The sequence below is a fragment of the Pectinophora gossypiella genome, unplaced genomic scaffold (assembly GCF_024362695.1).
Source record: "Pectinophora gossypiella unplaced genomic scaffold, ilPecGoss1.1 Pgos_49, whole genome shotgun sequence".
Classification (NCBI taxonomy): Eukaryota; Metazoa; Arthropoda; class Insecta; order Lepidoptera; family Gelechiidae; genus Pectinophora; species Pectinophora gossypiella.
Window position 1 is genome coordinate 47,971 of NW_026063259.1, and position 19,311 is coordinate 67,281.

The following is a 19,311-nucleotide window of genomic DNA, read 5'->3' on the forward strand; positions in this document are numbered from 1 at the left end:
AACTTACACTTACCCAGACGGTCTACGTGATCGTCGATCAATGGTAACGGATACCTATCCTTGACCGTTATCTTATTAAGTGCCCGAAAGTCTACACACATCCTGTCGGAGCCGACCTTCTTTTTGACCAACAAAATAGGGCTAGAATAGGGCGACTCCGACTCACGTATAACACCTTTGGATAAAAGGTCCTAAATAATTTCCCGGACTTTAAATTTTTCGCTATAAGACATCTTATAGGGGCGATAATTTACAGGAATGTCGCTGCTGAGTTGAATACGCATACATCCCGTAGTAACAGTCGAAGATGCAGTGCCCGAAATCATGTGTTTCGAGTATTCATTTAAAATCTTTTCTAATTTAGTTAAGTCATCACCGGTTAACGACGAATTAATTCCCGGTTGCGTATTCGACTCAACAGTTGACACCGTCAATGGTTTTGAATCGCGGACAATACGTTGAGTGTGCTTCGTACGTATGTAAACAACGCCTTCCCTATTGAGTACATCTGTACCAATGATGACAGGAGTATTCATGCATTCGTCCGGTACAACTAACAAGTCTACTTCTAAAGAAATCCCTTGCAACTCGATTGTGAGCGTCACATATGAATTGATTTGAGTGATGGACTCGCCTATACCCTTTATCTGACAACTCGTAGTTTTCTTTGCACAAGAAAAATGATTCACAACCGACGAGGATATTAACGAAATACCAATTGCACCACTGTCAATTAAGATATCGACCGGAATACCCTGTATGATTCCTACGATAATATCGCTACGGTTATGCAAAGGGGCAGAGCAAAAGTTAACATTCTTTTTGCTTCGCTGTTGGTCAGAACGTTTGTAGCATGAAACTACACTTATGATAAGGTGATAAAAATGATAAGATAGACGGGGACGGAGTAAAGAAAACAACCAAACCGGCCGAGTGGCTTGTTGGCACTAATTTATTAAATGCTGTCATAAACAAATATAAAATTGCAAATTGCACATGTTCTAAAATCGTACGCTTCGCCGTACATCTTGCCTATTTAAAAGAAACAACAGAATAATAATATTACTATAGAAAAATGTAAAAAACAATAATAGTTAAAAAACTAAGCAAGGTATGCTAAATCGTCGCGGCGCGATAGGTGAAGGGTTTAGATCATCCACGCTGCGTGCCCGGTGGCGCGGCTGCGGCCGCGGCGGCGGCAACTGGCGGGCAGGGGGGCCGATGACGTGTTCGCTGGGCGGCAGCGCGAGTAACGCTTGTCGGTGTCTTCGCTAGACATATACAACGATCCCAGTTGTAAATATGCATGCAGATAATCCAACATAACTGATGGCGTAGTGATGTATGTCGTGGGTATTAAGTTGAGTCCCAGCACCTACTTTCAATTGCTCTATGTCAGCTTTGTGTAAATAGCATCATGGCCTTCCGTCTGAAAAACGGAAATGTGAAACGTTTGATTTTTGCTACCATATGTAAAGGTAGGTAAATAGGAAATGGTGTTATAAAAATACCAATATGTTTCAGAAAATTTATAAAGTGGTGTTTACCTGAAGGGCACAGCTAGATGTTATAGACCGGTGAGCATGAGACAAAGAAAACTCCCTTTGAATTCGTACAATGTATAATTTTAAATATACAGTCTGAATTAACCATAGGAAGGTAAAAACCCTATGGAGGGAGACAGGTCGCGCTTTGGTCCGTCAGGTTAATTGTCACTCCGTAACAACCATGGGATATCACTATGTTTAAAAACACTGTCCGTACACCTGTAGGCACCTCGCTTACTTGAGGACCTCCGACTATCAGGCCTACCTGAGGCGTTCCGGTATACCGTACAGGTGATGAGTTGAGGCCGGCTCAGGCCAGGGGCGTGCTGGATGATGGCGGCGCAGCGGGCCAACTGTTACGCAGCTGGCGGGCTGCACGTCCACCGGTCAACCTCGCAGTCCTTCACCGGGCCTTATCCGGAGTGTTGACAAAAGGAGAGGCGCGGCACATCCACATGCGCGCCGCACAAAGGAAAGCTTCGACGTGCAAACAACCAAGGCAAGCTCCGCCGAAATGAAACTTGAAATAACTTGCAAACGCAGAAGAAAACAGTAGGAATCTTCATTCACAAAACCTTGTTGAAATCATCTGATCCAATCATAAACTTCTTCTTACATTAAACTAGCAAAACGTTAGACGTTAAAAACTTGCAAAAACGTTAAGAACATTAAAACGTTTAAAAATTAAACAAAAACTTTAAAGACTTTAAAATACTCAAAAACTTTAAAACCCCATCTGCAACAAGGAATGGCAATGATTAGCATGTGGTTCAGCTGACAGCGTGGCAAGGCAACTCACGAGTGTAAAACAAAGAAAATAACTTACAGGTTCATCCGGGATAGTTGGGCATCGCTCGGATGAAACCTAAACCCACCCACTGGACCTTAGGCGATGGGATTTCAGTGATGTTGCTGAAAACAAGGACCTCGAGGTTATCACAAAGTTGGTGCAAAAATATGCACGAAGAATTGCGAGGACTCACCATCTCGGTTAAGTTGTTTATTTAAATCGAGACATCGGCTCTTGATGTCGCCGATAAATCGTGGCTTTTAATTTGCCCACATTATAGTTACGGCAGTGGAGTCTCCGGCGCTCTCGCGACGTCCCCACTTTCCAAAACCTGTCTCTCAGCTCAGCCAGCTGTCAGTCTGACACACAAACCAACAATGTTGCCAACTTAAAAAAAAAATCTACCAAACCATAGATTCGCCGAATCAACGACAACAAACGATCGATTTGTTTGATCCAAATTAATCCAAAACTAATCCAAAAATATAAGATAATTTAGAATAAATGTTGCAGATAATTTAAATATATAATTTAGAAAAAAAAAGAAAATTATTAAAATGTTCGGGCCCATCGATAACCCTGCAGCGCCATCTGTGTTTTCCTGCGGGTAAAATATAAAAACAACGTTATATCGCCAGAAACCACAAGATGTCGCTACAAGGCTCGTTGGTCCGAAATGCTTCGTTACAAATGTCATCCAAAATACAACTGCTGTTGATAATATTATTTAAGATAGATATAGTTGCTGTCTCGATAGCCTCTTCTGTATACATCTTACTCAAGAAGTGAGTGTGGGAATGTATTGTAAAATGTTCCCCCTTGACTGTGCATCCTTGACCTAGAGTAAGAATTCCATTCCCAGTGATACTCTTTAGTTCTATTCCCAATGAGTAAAATATCCGTATTTTACATTCATTGCAGCAAGAATAAAGCCAGCTGTTTTGCGCGTGTAACTTGACCCACTTGTCGGCTACGCATGCTGTCACGTGGGTTGTGCACGGTGAAACACTAGATTTTTGACTACCTATATAAAAAGGTAGGTGAATGGAAAAGGTGTTATAGAAATACTGATATCGATATGTTTCAGAAATTTATAAAGTGGTGTTTACCTGAAGGGCACAGCTAGATGTTATAGACCGGTGAGCATGAGACAAAGAAAACTCCCTTGAATTTGTACAATGTATATTTTTTAAATCTACAAATTTCATTAACCATAGGTAGGTCAAAAACCCTATGGAGGGAGACAGGTCGCGCTTTGGTCCGTCAGGTTAATTGTCACTCCGTAACAACCATGGGATATCACTATATTTAAAAACACTGTCCGTACACCTGTAGGCACCTCACTTACTCGAGGACCTCCGACTATCAGGCCTACCTGAGGCGTTCCGGAATACCGTACAGGTGATGAGTAGAGGCCGGCTCAGGCCAGGGCGTGCTGGACGATGGCGGCGCAGCGGGCCAACTGTTACGCAGCTGGCGGGCTGCACGTCCACCGGTCAACCTCGCAGTCCTCCACCGGGCCTTATCCGGTGTGTTGACAAAAGGAGAGGCGCGGCACATCCACATGCGCGCCGCACAAAGGAAAGCTTCGACGTGCAAACAACCAAGGCAAGCTCCGCCGTAATGAAGCTTGAAATAACTTGCAAACGCAGAAGAAAACAGTAGGAATCCTCATTCACAAAACCATTGTTGAAATCATCTGATCCAATCATAAATTTCTTCTTACTTTAAACTAGCAAAACGTTAGACGTTAAAAACTTGCAAAACGTTAAAACTTTAAAACGTTAAAACTTAAAGAAAACAAAAACTTTAAAACGTTTAAACTTTAAAGAAAACCCCATCTGCAACAAGGAATGGCAATGATTAGCATGTGGTTCAGCTGACAGCGTGGCAATGCAACTCACGAGTGTAAAACAAAGAAAATAACTTACAGGTTCATCCGGGATAGTTGGGCATCGCTCGGATGAAACCTAAACCCACCCACTGGACCTTTGGCGATGGGATTTCAGTGATGTTGCTGAAAACAAGGACCTCGAGGTTATCACAAAGTTGGTGCAAAAATATGCACGAAGAATTGCGAGGACTCACCATCTCGGTTAAGCTGTTTATTTAAATCGAGACATCGGCTCTTGATGTCGCCGATAAATCGTGGCTTTTAATTTGCCCACATTATTGTTACGGCAGTGGAGTCTCCGGCGCTCTCGCGACGTCCCCACTTTCCATAACCTGTCTCTCCTCAGCCAGCTGTCAGTCTGACACAAGAACCACGAACAAAGTTGCCAAACTAGAAAAAATCTACCAAACCATAAATTCGCCGAATCAACGACAACAATCGATCGACTTGTTTGATCCCAAAATTTAAACAATATAATTATAATATATCAAAAATAAATGTTGCAGATAATTTTAATATACCAAATTTTGAAGAAAATAAAATAATTAAAAATATTCGGGCCCATCGATAACCCTGCAGCGCCATCTGTGATTTCCTGCGGGTAAAATATAAAAACAATGTTATATCGTCAGAAACCACAAGATGTCGCTACAAGGCTCGTTGGTCCGAAATGCTTCGTTACAATACCCCCCTACCCACGAGAGGTTTCGAACTGGGTGAGAAACACGGCTGCCCTCAGCCATAGAGCCTGGAGCGCACAACCAGGCTAAATTTTATCAAATTTTAAAAAAAATCTGTCACAGAAGACGAGACAACAACAATTTATAAAAAAAAAACGTAACGAAGCACAAACACCAACATCTAAACAGCACAACCCTAAGCACAACAATTACCCCGACCTGTTATTCATCACCATTCATTGATCACCTTTCACTTCTTTCATATAGTAGCACCCAGTATCAATTTCACTGGGTGTCACCCACATTCATAACCCTGATGAGCTGACGACTCTCTTAGTGTCACTCGATACCCCAATTCTAAAAACAAAGACAAAAAACAAAACAACAGTTGCTAGAGGCTTATTTAAGGAGTCACTACCCGCTCCGTCGAAAAAGGAAAAAAAAAAAATGGTTAACCTAATGAGGTTTCCTATATAAATGTATTTCTAATAAATGGCTACTATAATGCCTAAAAAATGTTGACACGGGCAACATGAATAAACTATATTAAATAGTTGGCTATAATCGCCTAAACAAAAAACATAAAAATATGAAACGCTATATCGGGCGTTCATAAAAACGCTGCGTTGCAGACGCTAGTGTGTATGGGCCTTATCAGTGCACCATAAACACACTTAAAAAAAAAACATTAAACATAAAAACATTTATTGTTAAATGTAGTTATTTTAAAATCAAAAGACTACATAAAAAAAAACGTGTTTGTCATAAATAGGTTGTTACTAGGCCACTTACGACACAAGTAAACACACCAAAGTTTTATATTTCTATATTAAAATTTTATGAAAGCTAATTATGAAAAAGAAAAATACTGTAGCTTTCTTTATAAATGTTAATTTTGAAATTGAGCCAAAACAAAGATCCAAGCCGGTAAAATGTTTTTTAAAAAAAATATGACTAGGGGAACACAGGGCAATTTGGAAATTAAATTTTTAAATCTTTTATATGCCAAGAACCTAAGTTCTTGCCACCAAATGAAACCAAATCGTACACCAAGGGTGATAATACCTTTTTAATTACGCACTGCTCGTATTTTGGGGCAAGTTTCGAGGCTTTAAAATTTGCGGCGTCACTCTGTACGTACGTTTTCCGCCACACTACTTGACCCTCGCGCAAAGTATTAACGTTACGGCGTCGCAGGTTGTAGTACTTCGCGTTCGTCGTGTGAGCCTTCTCGATATTAACCCGAACCTTATTAAAGATATCCTGAAGGACCCCAAATTCACCCGCATACTCGTCTCTTGGCATAGAGACCTCGTATTACCTATCGTCGTTTTTATAAAAGGAACCGATAATAATCGGTTCCCGGCCATGGACTAAAAAGAATGGACTAAACCCAGTGGTTTCGTTCACCGCACTATTTAATGCAAACTGCACCTTAAATAAATTAACATCCCATGTCCTATGATCGTCAGCTACATAAGACGAAACAGCTGTCATGACTGTTTTGTTGTACCTTTCCACCATGTTAATCTGTGGCGTGTACCTAGGCCCGTAGTGAACTCGTGGAATATTGTACTTCTTGAGAAGGCCACTGAATTCTGATCCCGTGAATTGAACCCCATTGTCGGTAATTACGGTTTCAGGAATCCCGTGAGCTAGAAGCACATAATTCTCAAAGTTTTTAGCTACTGCAGCACTAGTCGCTCGACGAAGTGGAAATAACATGGTGTACTTTGAAAAACAGCATGTTACTACTAAAAGGTGCATGTAACCCGAACGTGATCGTGGAAGAGGTCCTACCAAATCTACGGATACAGCTTGAAATGGCCTATAGCACTGCTTAGGCTGACCCATGATCCCAGGAGTGAGTTTGGTCCTGTGCTTATAAGCGGAACAAATACGGCATTTGTTGACAAAATCAAGCACGTCGCGGTACATTCCTGGCCAGAAATACCTCAAACACAACCTACGGTGCGTTTTAAACACTCCGAGGTGTGCCGAGGTCGGTGGTTCGTGGTTTTCGGACATGACCTGCAGACGGTTTGACTTTGGCACAACAATCTTCCAATCAAACTCCTGAGTCAAGGCATACTTACCCTTGCTGTATCGTAGAAGAGTACCATTTTCGACGCGATAATTGGGATAATTTTTGGGATAAGCCGTACATCCAGAGTAAACCTTATTATACCACTCATCACCGGTTCCTGCATTTGGAGCATCGATGGCATCCACATGCAGCAATCGTGAGAGGGCATCAGGGACGACATTATCCTTCCCTTTCCTATGCTCGATTTTAAAATTAAATTGGGATAACCTACAACCCCAACGAGCTAAGCGTCCCGTAGGATTCTCCAAATTCATGAACCACCTAAGTGAAGCGTGATCGGTTACGACGGTGAATGGTCTACTACCCAAATATGGTTCAAATTTCTCAACCGCGTACACAACTGCTAACGCCTCCCTTTCGGTAGCACTATAGTTACGTTCGTTTTTATTAAGGGATCTGCTGATATAAGCGATAGGGCGGTCATGGCCATCAATATTCTGCGCTAACACACCTCCTACGCCAAAATTCGATGCATCGCAGTGAACTGAAAATGGTTTACTAAAATCAGGGCAGGCTAAAATTGGAGCTGAAACTAAACTGGTTTTTAATGTATCAAAAGCGTTTTCTGCGTCTTGGTTCCAGATATATTTGGTTTTTGAGCTGGTAAGAGCGTGTAAGGGTGCTGCAATGGTGGAGAAATTCCTAATAAACCTACGGTACCAAGAACAGACACCTAGAAAGGTTTTTAGTTCTTTCGGATTTTTGGGTACCGGGAACTCCAGAACAGCACGAACCTTATCGGGATCCGTTCTAAGGCCAAACTCATCCACTACATAACCCAGATATTTTAAGGAGCTTCGGAAGAATTTGCTCTTTTCAAAGTTAATCGTTAAATTGGCGCTCTGTATTCTTTCGTGAAGCCTTTTTAAAAGAAGTATGTGCGTTTCTAGATCTTCAGCAACTACTATAATGTCGTCGATGTACACGAAAATCATGCCTTTAGTTACGTCACTGCAGAAAGGGTGTCCAAACAACATGTCCATGAGCCGTTGTTGGCGAGCAGGAGCTCCGCATAGGCCGAATGGCATAACTTTAAATTTAAACAACCCCCTACCAGGCACTGTGAAACTAGTCTTCTCCTGTGAGCTAGGGTCGAGTGGAATTTGCCAAAAGCTCGATTTAAAATCCACAGAACTGATGTACTTGGCATTCTTGAGGCTATCCAATATCTGGGGTATGTAGGGAATGGCATAAGCATCGCCTTTCGTCACAGAATTGAGCCTCCGGCAGTCCAGACAAAATCGCCATGCACCGTCAGCTTTAGGAACCATAAGGACTGGATTGTTCCAAGGACTCTCGCTCGGGGCGACAACGTCCAGCTCCAGCATCTTGTCCAACTCCTTATGCAGTTCCTTCTGCTTTTCCGGTGACATGGGATAAGGTCTACACTTGACCGGTGGCGCAACCCCAGTGTCGATGACATGCTGAGTAAGATGCGTCCTACCTAAACCCTTGCGCTCAAAAGAAATGTCATGAAATTTTGTTATCATAAGCTCCGCTAACTCCTTGTGGTCGTTGGGAAGACTGTCATAAGCTTGTATAGAGTTGACTGGCATTTCTAAAAACTTTTGTGGACCTCTCATGTAGGAAACACTTTCAAAAATTTCTGGCATCAAATTGTATGCCCGCCAAAAGTCTACGCCTAAAATAACATTTAATTTAATACTGGGTATTATAAAAAATTTCAAAATTTTGGTTACTCCATTAAATGTAATGGGCAACATTAAAAATCCTATTGAGTTACACTGGGAACCATCCGCAACAGTAACATTAGTTTCTTTCCCAGATTGCACTGTAAAACCTAAAGATTCAAAATATGCATGTGCTCCATTTCCTAAAATTGAAATTGCTGCACCTGAGTCCAGTAACCCGTAAATTGTCAAATCCAGGACATTAAGTTTCAAATATGGTCGAACGTCATCATCATTGGGCTCGAACAAAACGGAAGCTACGTTGTTAAGCTTAAAATAATTAGTTACTACCTGTAACCATTGTTTCCAATCCCCATCTTCGACCTTCGATGGAGGATCGGCGTTATTGTCCGAGCAACCTAGTTTTTTGGGTTATTACATTTTGGGCACGACCTTACCGTAAACCCTAAATGACCGCATTTAAAACATTTAACTGTCTTGTCCCTACACCTTGCGGTTGAGTGAGTAGACACCTTACATCTTTTACAAAATATAGAATAGTTAGCCGCAGATTTTGACTTATAACCAGGCTTTTCACTAGTTGGCGGGTGTTGCTGCCTAAAAGTTTGAGCCTGAATCGGTGGCTGAACTGCCGAGACCTGTTCCGTTTCCCTAACATCGGCGGATTCGCTGACTGGCATTATAGGTTTTGTTTTGCCTTTGTACCCGAAGTCACTGTTTAAACTAGACTGCTTAGGTGGTTCGACAAACAGCTGTGTCATTTGTCGCGCAGATTCTATTTTTCGGCATTTTTCTTTTAATTCAGCTATCGTAGCTATGTCGTGCAATGCTAACTGCTCTCGTAAAATGGGTCTAATATTATGTATTAAAATTTCAAATTTGTCACTGTCCAAAAGTGGTCGTTTCAATTGTGAAAACATACAGTTCATGACTGCAAAATAGATGTGTGTTGGTTCATCCTGTCCTTGGGTGCGAGCTCTAATCTCCCCCAGCAAACGATAATCAAAATCAACGGGTGCGAATTCTTGGACTAAAAGCTCACTCAATTCCTGCCAAGACGAAACCTGCTCCTTAACACCTCTAAACCATAGAAGACCTTGGTCCGAAAAGAAACAAAAGGCGGACCTGAAAAGTACATTGTCACTAACTCCGAACGCTGAGGCGCGTTCACTTATGGATTGCAAGAACGTATGTGGACTCGTACGGCCGTCGAACTTAATATTCCACTTCATTAAATTAATTGCTGAACCATCTGTCCCTTTTACCCGGTTTTCCCCTTCCGAGTCGATGACGTTTTTTGTTGTCAACAATTTCTCCAATGAGTGACCGCAAGCTATAAGATTTTTATTCAGCTTCAATTTTATGTCCCTATCGACAGACTCCGTGCATACTACACGCTCAAGACGGTGATGAAGATGATTATACAAAGCCTTAGCACGCATAAGGTGATGACGGTCCCTAGACTTCACTGCTAAATCAAGTTTTGCCTGCAGCTCCTTCAGCTTCTCGGTGATGATTGGGAATTCTGCCTGTGGTTTTCGTTCATCGTCCATTATTTCATCCGGAGAGAAACCAGTGATCAACTCCCTAAGCTGTTTCTTCAAATTGAGAACAGTATCAGCCGGTGCTTCTGCACGAATACTCACTTCATATATTAACTCATCACGGAGCAGTGAATGTAAATAGACAGTTTGGATATCCATGGTTGTGTTTCAGAGTTATAATTCCAAGATTGAAAAAGGTTTGAAGTAAACTGAAGTAAATTTATATCTCAAAATGTACCCGTCTGCCTCCAAAACTTATTATCTAATATATGTTCAAAATTTTTCATTAAATATAAACCAAATAAGTGTAATTATCACACAACATCAATTCTCAGTCTATCCCTGTAAATAATTTTCAAAAAAAATAAAAGAAACTAGTGTTTTATAATAATTTTGTTTAAGGTTATGTTTATATTAAGTAAATGTTTATTTTCAAGTTGTAATATGTTATCAATCAATATGTAAAGATGGTAAAGGAAATTTACTACTGAATACTCAATAAAGTTGATGATGAAAGACAGTTCTATAATTATTTCTATAAAAACAAATAAGCAAAATGTTTGCCAAGCAGCGGCAACGTGTCAAGATGATGATGAAACTAAGTTACAAAATTTTAATTGCAAACCAATGTCCTGTTATAAATGTTATAAAAAACTACCTTTATATGTTTTTAGAAAGTAATGTTAATTGATTTAAAAAAGTTGATCATACCTATATGTTTACAAAATTTAATTAATATAGATATTTTTGTCCAAATTTTACTTAAAAAAAAAACACAATACTGGTAATAATAATTGCTAGTAAGCATCAAATAATGTTCTAAATTGGTTTTAACCTGTAATTTATATAAACAAGGTTAAAAAAAAAATAAAGAAAACACAAATGTAGTAATAAAAATGTCAATAAGCCCTAGACCATTTAGGCCATAAAATTGGGTTTAAACTTATTGTACAAAATAAGTATTTAAGTTAGGTCTCTGTATGAGGCCTAGAACCTTACTTATACTAAGAAACAGACACAACTTAACTTAAGATGCAAACAAAACACAAACAATTCACACAAAATCCCATCACTTTTTTATTAAAAAATACACTGTTTTCACTAAAATTAATCTTAAAGTTTATGCCAACACCACTTATATTCTAAAATGGTTGTACAGAGCAACAATTTCACCAAGAAGGGCGCCACTGAAACACTAGATTTTTGACTACCTATATAAAAAGGTAGGTGAATGGAAAAGGTGTTATAGAAATACTGATATCGATATGTTTCAGAAATTTATAAAGTGGTGTTTACCTGAAGGGCACAGCTAGATGTTATAGACCGGTGAGCATGAGACAAAGAAAACTCCCTTGAATTTGTACAATGTATATTTTTTAAATCTACAAATTTCATTAACCATAGGTAGGTCAAAAACCCTATGGAGGGAGACAGGTCGCGCTTTGGTCCGTCAGGTTAATTGTCACTCCGTAACAACCATGGGATATCACTATATTTAAAAACACTGTCCGTACACCTGTAGGCACCTCACTTACTCGAGGACCTCCGACTATCAGGCCTACCTGAGGCGTTCCGGAATACCGTACAGGTGATGAGTAGAGGCCGGCTCAGGCCAGGGCGTGCTGGACGATGGCGGCGCAGCGGGCCAACTGTTACGCAGCTGGCGGGCTGCACGTCCACCGGTCAACCTCGCAGTCCTCCACCGGGCCTTATCCGGTGTGTTGACAAAAGGAGAGGCGCGGCACATCCACATGCGCGCCGCACAAAGGAAAGCTTCGACGTGCAAACAACCAAGGCAAGCTCCGCCGTAATGAAGCTTGAAATAACTTGCAAACGCAGAAGAAAACAGTAGGAATCCTCATTCACAAAACCATTGTTGAAATCATCTGATCCAATCATAAATTTCTTCTTACTTTAAACTAGCAAAACGTTAGACGTTAAAAACTTGCAAAACGTTAAAACTTTAAAACGTTAAAACTTAAAGAAAACAAAAACTTTAAAACGTTTAAACTTTAAAGAAAACCCCATCTGCAACAAGGAATGGCAATGATTAGCATGTGGTTCAGCTGACAGCGTGGCAATGCAACTCACGAGTGTAAAACAAAGAAAATAACTTACAGGTTCATCCGGGATAGTTGGGCATCGCTCGGATGAAACCTAAACCCACCCACTGGACCTTTGGCGATGGGATTTCAGTGATGTTGCTGAAAACAAGGACCTCGAGGTTATCACAAAGTTGGTGCAAAAATATGCACGAAGAATTGCGAGGACTCACCATCTCGGTTAAGCTGTTTATTTAAATCGAGACATCGGCTCTTGATGTCGCCGATAAATCGTGGCTTTTAATTTGCCCACATTATTGTTACGGCAGTGGAGTCTCCGGCGCTCTCGCGACGTCCCCACTTTCCATAACCTGTCTCTCCTCAGCCAGCTGTCAGTCTGACACAAGAACCACGAACAAAGTTGCCAAACTAGAAAAAATCTACCAAACCATAAATTCGCCGAATCAACGACAACAATCGATCGACTTGTTTGATCCCAAAATTTAAACAATATAATTATAATATATCAAAAATAAATGTTGCAGATAATTTTAATATACCAAATTTTGAAGAAAATAAAATAATTAAAAATATTCGGGCCCATCGATAACCCTGCAGCGCCATCTGTGATTTCCTGCGGGTAAAATATAAAAACAATGTTATATCGTCAGAAACCACAAGATGTCGCTACAAGGCTCGTTGGTCCGAAATGCTTCGTTACAACGGTGACGCATTCACTAATGTCGTATCACTGTTTATAAATTTCATTTCACAAATTGATGGTTCCGACTTCAAATCATAAATAGGTTCATCAAGTGAGCATAGAATGTCTTCTTTCGCATGCACGCACTTCGACAAATCATTTTCAGATAATAAAAATGCCATGTTCTTCTTTAAGTTGAACGCTATGTACGGGAATGCTGATGTGACGTAACGTACACCGTCTCCTTCTTTCTGGGGAATAGTGATTATTCTGTCCAGTTCGTATATGTCAGTGCTAATGAGTGGAATTTTCACCTCGATGATAAGATAATTTTCTACAATTCTTGTAAAAACCTTCATTAATTTGTACAGGTGTTGTATGTCTTCAGTCGGTAACATGAGAGCTCCATGCAAGTGATTAATTATAATACTCGTCTGTTTTTCTAATTGTTCGGGTGAACATAGATGAGCGTCGATTCGTCCATGCATAATGTCAGTTACTGTATTGAGCAAAGTGTCCTGAATTCTTCTTAGCCAAAATAATACTCGCCGCTAGGGCTGAAGATGTCTTGTAATTTGTGGTTTGAATGTCTAACCGCACCCTTCCAGCTTCTGTGGTCAAGTTTCGTAGATGTCGGTTGATAAGAGTGAATTGTTGGATCATTGTCTGTTCATTACGTCGAATGACATTGTATTCGGATTCAACGACAAGTGTTTGATTTCTTATCAATGACTGAAGATGATTTTCATTTTGCGATATTTGTTCAATGTCAACCTTATATTTCTCGGCAAAATCGTTGTCCAAAACACCAAATAAGGAGTTAGCCAAATATCCGATTCCATTAATTAATCCTCTTTTCATTCGCCTGTTGTTGTTATGATATTTAAGTAGGTCGTTAAAGTGTTCTATTTCAGTGAGCTCATGTTGCAGTTGGAGTACTATACTGTGGTACTGAGAGTCCGCCTTGCACAATGAATCTAAGTAGGTGACGTAATGCCGTATGTCTGATAGTTCTGATTTCTAAATTTTGTCTGATAATTTGGCTGATAGTTTTGTTTGTTGTATGATTTCTGATGAGGCTGATATGTTTGTCCTGTCAACTCCTTCTCCTTCTTAGTGATAGGTTCTAGTGCGGTGAATTTACTTTCTATGAAGCTCATAAGCTCTTCAAATGACGGTAAATCTCGAGGTGATTTGCGTGCTTCTTTATAATCGCAGTATGTCACGGGGTCTAATTTCTTGCAAATGAGATGTACTAGAAGCGGATCCCATGTTGTCGTGTCGACGCCGAGGTTATGTATCGCATGTATACATTCCATAGTTGTATCGTGCAAGCGCTTTAATTTGAATGATGTTTGTTTGTGTATTGTTGATTGGCTCAAAAATGTCTCGATATGATTTGTGAAAAGCGCTTGAGGGTTGTTGAATCGATGTGTTAGAATCTCCCAGGCCGTATCATAGTTATCAGCGGATATGGTTAAATGCTGGACTAGTCGCTCCGTTTCTCCTCGCAGTTTGCCCTTCAGATATTGCATTTTTTGGGCTTTGCTTAAACCATTGTTGTCGTGAATGGTCTCCGTAAAGAGATCGAAGAAGGTAGGCCACTGACTGTATCGTCCTGTAAAAACTGGGATGTCAACTTTGGGTGTAGAATGCTGAAGGTGAGCTGATGAACTCAATTGTCGGTTGAGTCGCCGCTTGATGTCATAATATTTTTTCTCAAACTGCGAAAATTCAGCTTCATATTTCTCATCACTACCCTGAAGGATATTGTCTATGCGAAGGTGTAGCTTATCGATTGCACGCCATCGGTATTGAAGATCCTTAATTTGGTCCTCAATTTCCCACTTTTCCTGTATACTTTCAACGTCGATGCGATCACACCCCCTGGAGAAAGCCCTAAAATTAGTCCTTTGTTGCGAAAGGAGCTCTTCGCTTGCCAAAGCGGTAGCTTTAATCTCCTTACTGATGTCAAGAATGTCAAACATGCTCTTCTTGTCAGGTGAAGGCGTTGTAGCCGTCGGACCCTCGGTAGAGGTCGAAGAAACAGGAAAGGTTGCTAATGTATGTCGTTGTGATTGGTAAAACTCTTTTATTTTCTCATATATGTCATTTAAACCACTGCCCTATTTTTCCCTAAAAAAGTAGCATGGAGAGTATTTTACAGAAATGCTGCACCGACAAGAGCGTGGCTCTTAAATTGATGATGATGATGTCATTTGTAAAATATTCATGCTGTTTGTCCGGGTAGTCAAGTAACAACTTGTTATTTTGCTCGAATTCACCCCATAACTGGTCGAGGGCGTTCACCCTTTTTTGGATGTATTCACTTGTCTTTCTACTGACGGAGTCCTTGTCAAAGTTTGTCTTGACTCGCTTCAATTCATTGATGATTTCGCCTTGGCGCGTGAAAAGGGACTCCATGATGATCCTTAGTGATCGATAACGATGCTAACTCGTGCGTAGATATCCTCGGAATTGAGTCGCTGATGAAGTGTCAGACAGATGTACGATGTATGTCACAGAAACGTGCCGCGTTGTTACGCACCGGGCTTCCGAGTGAAATGTCACTGTCTCACAATTGCACTGTGAAATATCCGTAGGTCCTAGGGACGCGGCTTGTAAGACCGGGTCTCAGAGGGAATGTCTTTGTCCAGGTTGGCTCGAAGGACCAAAATGTAGCATGAAACTACACTTATGATAAGGTGATAGAAATGATAAGATAGACGGGGACGGAGTAAAGAAAACAACCGAACCGGCCGAGTGGCTTGTTGGCACTAATTTATTAAATGCTGTCATAAACAAATATAAAATTGCAAATCCGTTTTGCAAAACATGACTTAATATCATGGCCCGGCTTCTTACAATAAATACGCACACGTTACCGAGCCCGGATTGGTTCTATTTTCGGATTGTGTATTACTCGAGCTAGTCGTTGGTTTGGTCAGTTTAGGGCATGCGTTTTGTCTATGGGTTCGCCACACCCGTAGCACTTCCCTTTACCCGTAACTGTTCGGATGAACGGCTTCTTGAAACCCTGTGACTTGATGTGCCCGTGATCTTTATTAAAAATAGCTTGACGGCCTACACGCACATCAGCAGACTTATTTTTTTGAGGTTTCACAAATGTAGCTAAATAATTGACTAAGTCAGTGGGTTTCAAGTTGGCGTTTATTGCGGTAGCCTTAGCTTGAGGGTCAGTGACACCCCTTAATATAATCTCCGTGGTCAGGTCATCGCTTAGGCCCCTAACGACACGCAGGCGTAGGAGCGACTTACGGGCATACTCTGCATAAGTCTGGTAATTGTCGGAATTGGTGGACATAACATCAAATAATATACCTGCGGAGTCTACTTTTTTAACACACAAGGGTTTAAAATCCGCTTTAAAATTAGTCCATGTGCGATCATTCGACACCCACTCGTTAAGCCATGATTTAGCGTCACCTTTAAGGTTAATTGCCTATACGTGAGAGACATTCACGATCATCCCATTTGTTGACCACTTTGGCCCTGTCTACCTCGCTGAACCATGAGTCGACATTGTGAATGCTGGGGTCGAAAGACACATAATAACTGCTAGTGCCCGCAGCTTTCAATGACTGAATGGCCTCTACAATCTGCTCCGTTCCGTGCCCAACGGTGGGCTCGACCGATGCCGGAACACGCGAACGCCTCTCTAAAGCTTCTAAGCGGGAAAATACCGCGTCCCAGGACTCGAAATTACTCCGCAGCGGGGGTACAGGAGGCGTGTGCGCTGTTCGCGAGTGCTCGTGGTCGTCCAAGACAGGAACAGGGCGATTCGTACGTCCTAACAAATTTTCGTCATAGCGACCGCGTGAGCGCCCATTCCGGGAACAGCGAACACGTGAGCGTCCCTCGCGCGACGGCGCGCGCGTGATTTCGATCGTCGGCCACGTGAACACTTATGATGCGGTGAGCGAAAGCGCGAATGGCTACGCGAGGGCCGCCCCCGAGAACGCCGATCCCGAGAACGTCGGTTCCTTTGGCGTTGAGATCGCGGCAAGCGCGCACACGAATGACTACGTGAGCTCCGGGAAGACGATGAGGAATAAGATGTCGTGGAACTGCACGAGTGCCGAGAACGCGGCGGATGAATTGGCGATCTTTCCCGGTACCGGGATCGCCTATCACGAATATCGCGATTGCGCGAATGCGAACGACTTTGTCTATTCATTTTTATAACTCACTTAAAACACAGTAAACACGATAGCTTTGCGTAAAACCCGTTAAAAACGGAAACGAGTTGATGTAAACAAGTCTACTAAACAAAATTACTCCGCCTAAAATTGTCACAAACAGAATCTAGTCGTCGTAAACAAGTCTACCTTCGAACGACTTTAAGTTTTTTTTTAAAAAAAAAAGACAAACAAGAATGAACCAAAATATTTCAGAGTTAGAAGATAGTGTCAGAGATGTATATGTGGGATTGAATTCTTTATCCCACTTCTGATTTTAGGAATCAGAAGCAGGTTTGATTTTTTAAAAAGAGGATTTAATTACCTAAATGAAAATTAACAAAAATAGTTTAGACTCTAAATATTACAAATAACTATACACAGCAAATAAGTACACAGAGAGATTTAAATAAAGCAAACTCACGACCTCTCCGCACGAGGGGCTTAGCCCCTTTGGTGCGGTAGCTCTCGCCGCCCGCTAAAACGGGCGGGGCACGGGGGCGGGCTACGGCGGGCGAGTTTCGCGCCTCCAAAGGCCCAATCTCTTGTCCGGGGTGGTACCGCCGGCGAGTCAGCCCACCGGGTGAGACCCTGTTGAGGGAGGCCCAGTGAGCGACTCCAGCCAGGCGGTACATGTCTCGTCATAGTAGGTGGCCGGCGAGCTTGACCCGAAGTTTCCAGGTCAGCTCGAGCCGGCGGGGTCAGTCCGGTGAGGTCAGTCCGATGAGTCCGCCGGCAAGGTCAAAACCGTCAACAATGACGGTTGCCCTCAAACCGGCGGCTTGGGTCAGTCCGTTGCTGGGTAGGTATCCTCGTCGAGCTCCTCCACAACAGCCAGCTCGCGAGGATACGGCTTCCAGACCGGGGGGCGCGCGTGGTATGGAGCCAGATTTCGTAGGTGCACGAAGTCTGACTCGTCCGCGCGCGCGAACATCCCAGTCGAGAGCCTGGAGATAAACTCATCCAAGGTCTCGACTTTTAGGTCCCTCCGAATTACTTCGTTGCGGACGAATCTCGGCGCGTCCGCGATGGTGCGCAACGCCTTGGACTGCTGTGCCCGCAGTCTTTGGCGATGGGTCTCAGAGACCAATGCGTACCACGCGGGGGCGGCATAGGTAAGCCGTGTCCTAATGTACGCCTTATACACGCCGAGCTTCATGCGCAACGGGAGACTCGAGCAAAGAATGGGGCGGAGCAGAGCAGTGGCAGCACCTGCCTGTCCGATCACATTCCTCGCATGCTGGGCCATGGTGAGGTGGCGGTCTATATATATATATATATATATATATTTATTTATTTAGTTCGGAAAACAAAGAGTTCCATTGGTGTTAGTAGCACTTAAAGTAGGTTAGTAAAATTAAACTAAACACAAAACAAATAGGATTCATAATGCGCCTATTGCCACGCGCACGAGATGCCACACAAGCGGACAGTCTGGACTGTGGGCGACCACCTGCAGGATGCTGCTGCCACTGGCGCGCACGCGCCTCAACAAGGACGCCCATCGCTTGCGCAGGATCGCCGGGAAACCGTCCACACGCTCATCCGCGAACATGCCTGAGGCACTGCAGTAGCGGGACAGCCCCGGCAGCATCCTAAAGGCGTTATTATATTGGACCCGCAGGGCATTAAACGATTTTTGGGTATACTTGCACCAGAGGCTGCTTGTATAAAAAGATTGACAATAAGCTCTAAAGAGCGTGATTTTCACTTGCTTTGTACAATGAGCAAACCTCCGGATAATCATATTTGCCCTCACCGCCAATGCCCTGCGTTCCCGCTCTATGTCCTCGTCACACCCAGGTATTTAGCCTGCGAGGACCACCCGATCTCCTCACCATGCAGCGTCAGATGCGGAGGGTGTAGCCGACCACGTCCCACAGTGATCGCTTGGGTTTTACCCACGTTCACCGTCAATCTCCACTTTGCCAGCCAGGCAGGGAGGGCATCCAAGGTTCGCTGCATCTTCTTCGCGGCGTGCTTGGCGTTCAAGGACGTCGCGAAGAAGGCAGCGTCATCGGCGTAAAGCGTCAGCTTGGACCCTCCCTCCACGGGGATGTCATCCGTGTACCTGGCGTAGCAAACCGGAGATAGGCAGCTACCCTGGGGAACTCCCGCAGCGATCCTTCGGACTTGGAAGCGCCTATTCTCTA

The 19,311-nt window shown here is 42.6% G+C and overlaps 2 long non-coding RNA genes across 2 annotated transcripts; both read right to left on the reverse strand.

Annotated features, from left to right (window-relative positions):
• Positions 1-3,502: 3,502 nt before the first annotated feature.
• On the reverse strand, positions 3,503-4,352 carry LOC126381395 (uncharacterized). The gene is made up of 2 exons (XR_007568800.1): positions 4,269-4,352; positions 3,503-4,178 (listed from the first exon to the last, which is right to left on the reverse strand). It is a non-coding gene; the product is annotated as an uncharacterized LOC126381395 (long non-coding RNA).
• Positions 4,353-11,566: 7,214 nt separating this feature from the next.
• On the reverse strand, positions 11,567-12,973 carry LOC126381394 (uncharacterized). The gene is made up of 2 exons (XR_007568799.1): positions 12,333-12,973; positions 11,567-12,242 (listed from the first exon to the last, which is right to left on the reverse strand). It is a non-coding gene; the product is annotated as an uncharacterized LOC126381394 (long non-coding RNA).
• Positions 12,974-19,311: the final 6,338 nt, after the last annotated feature.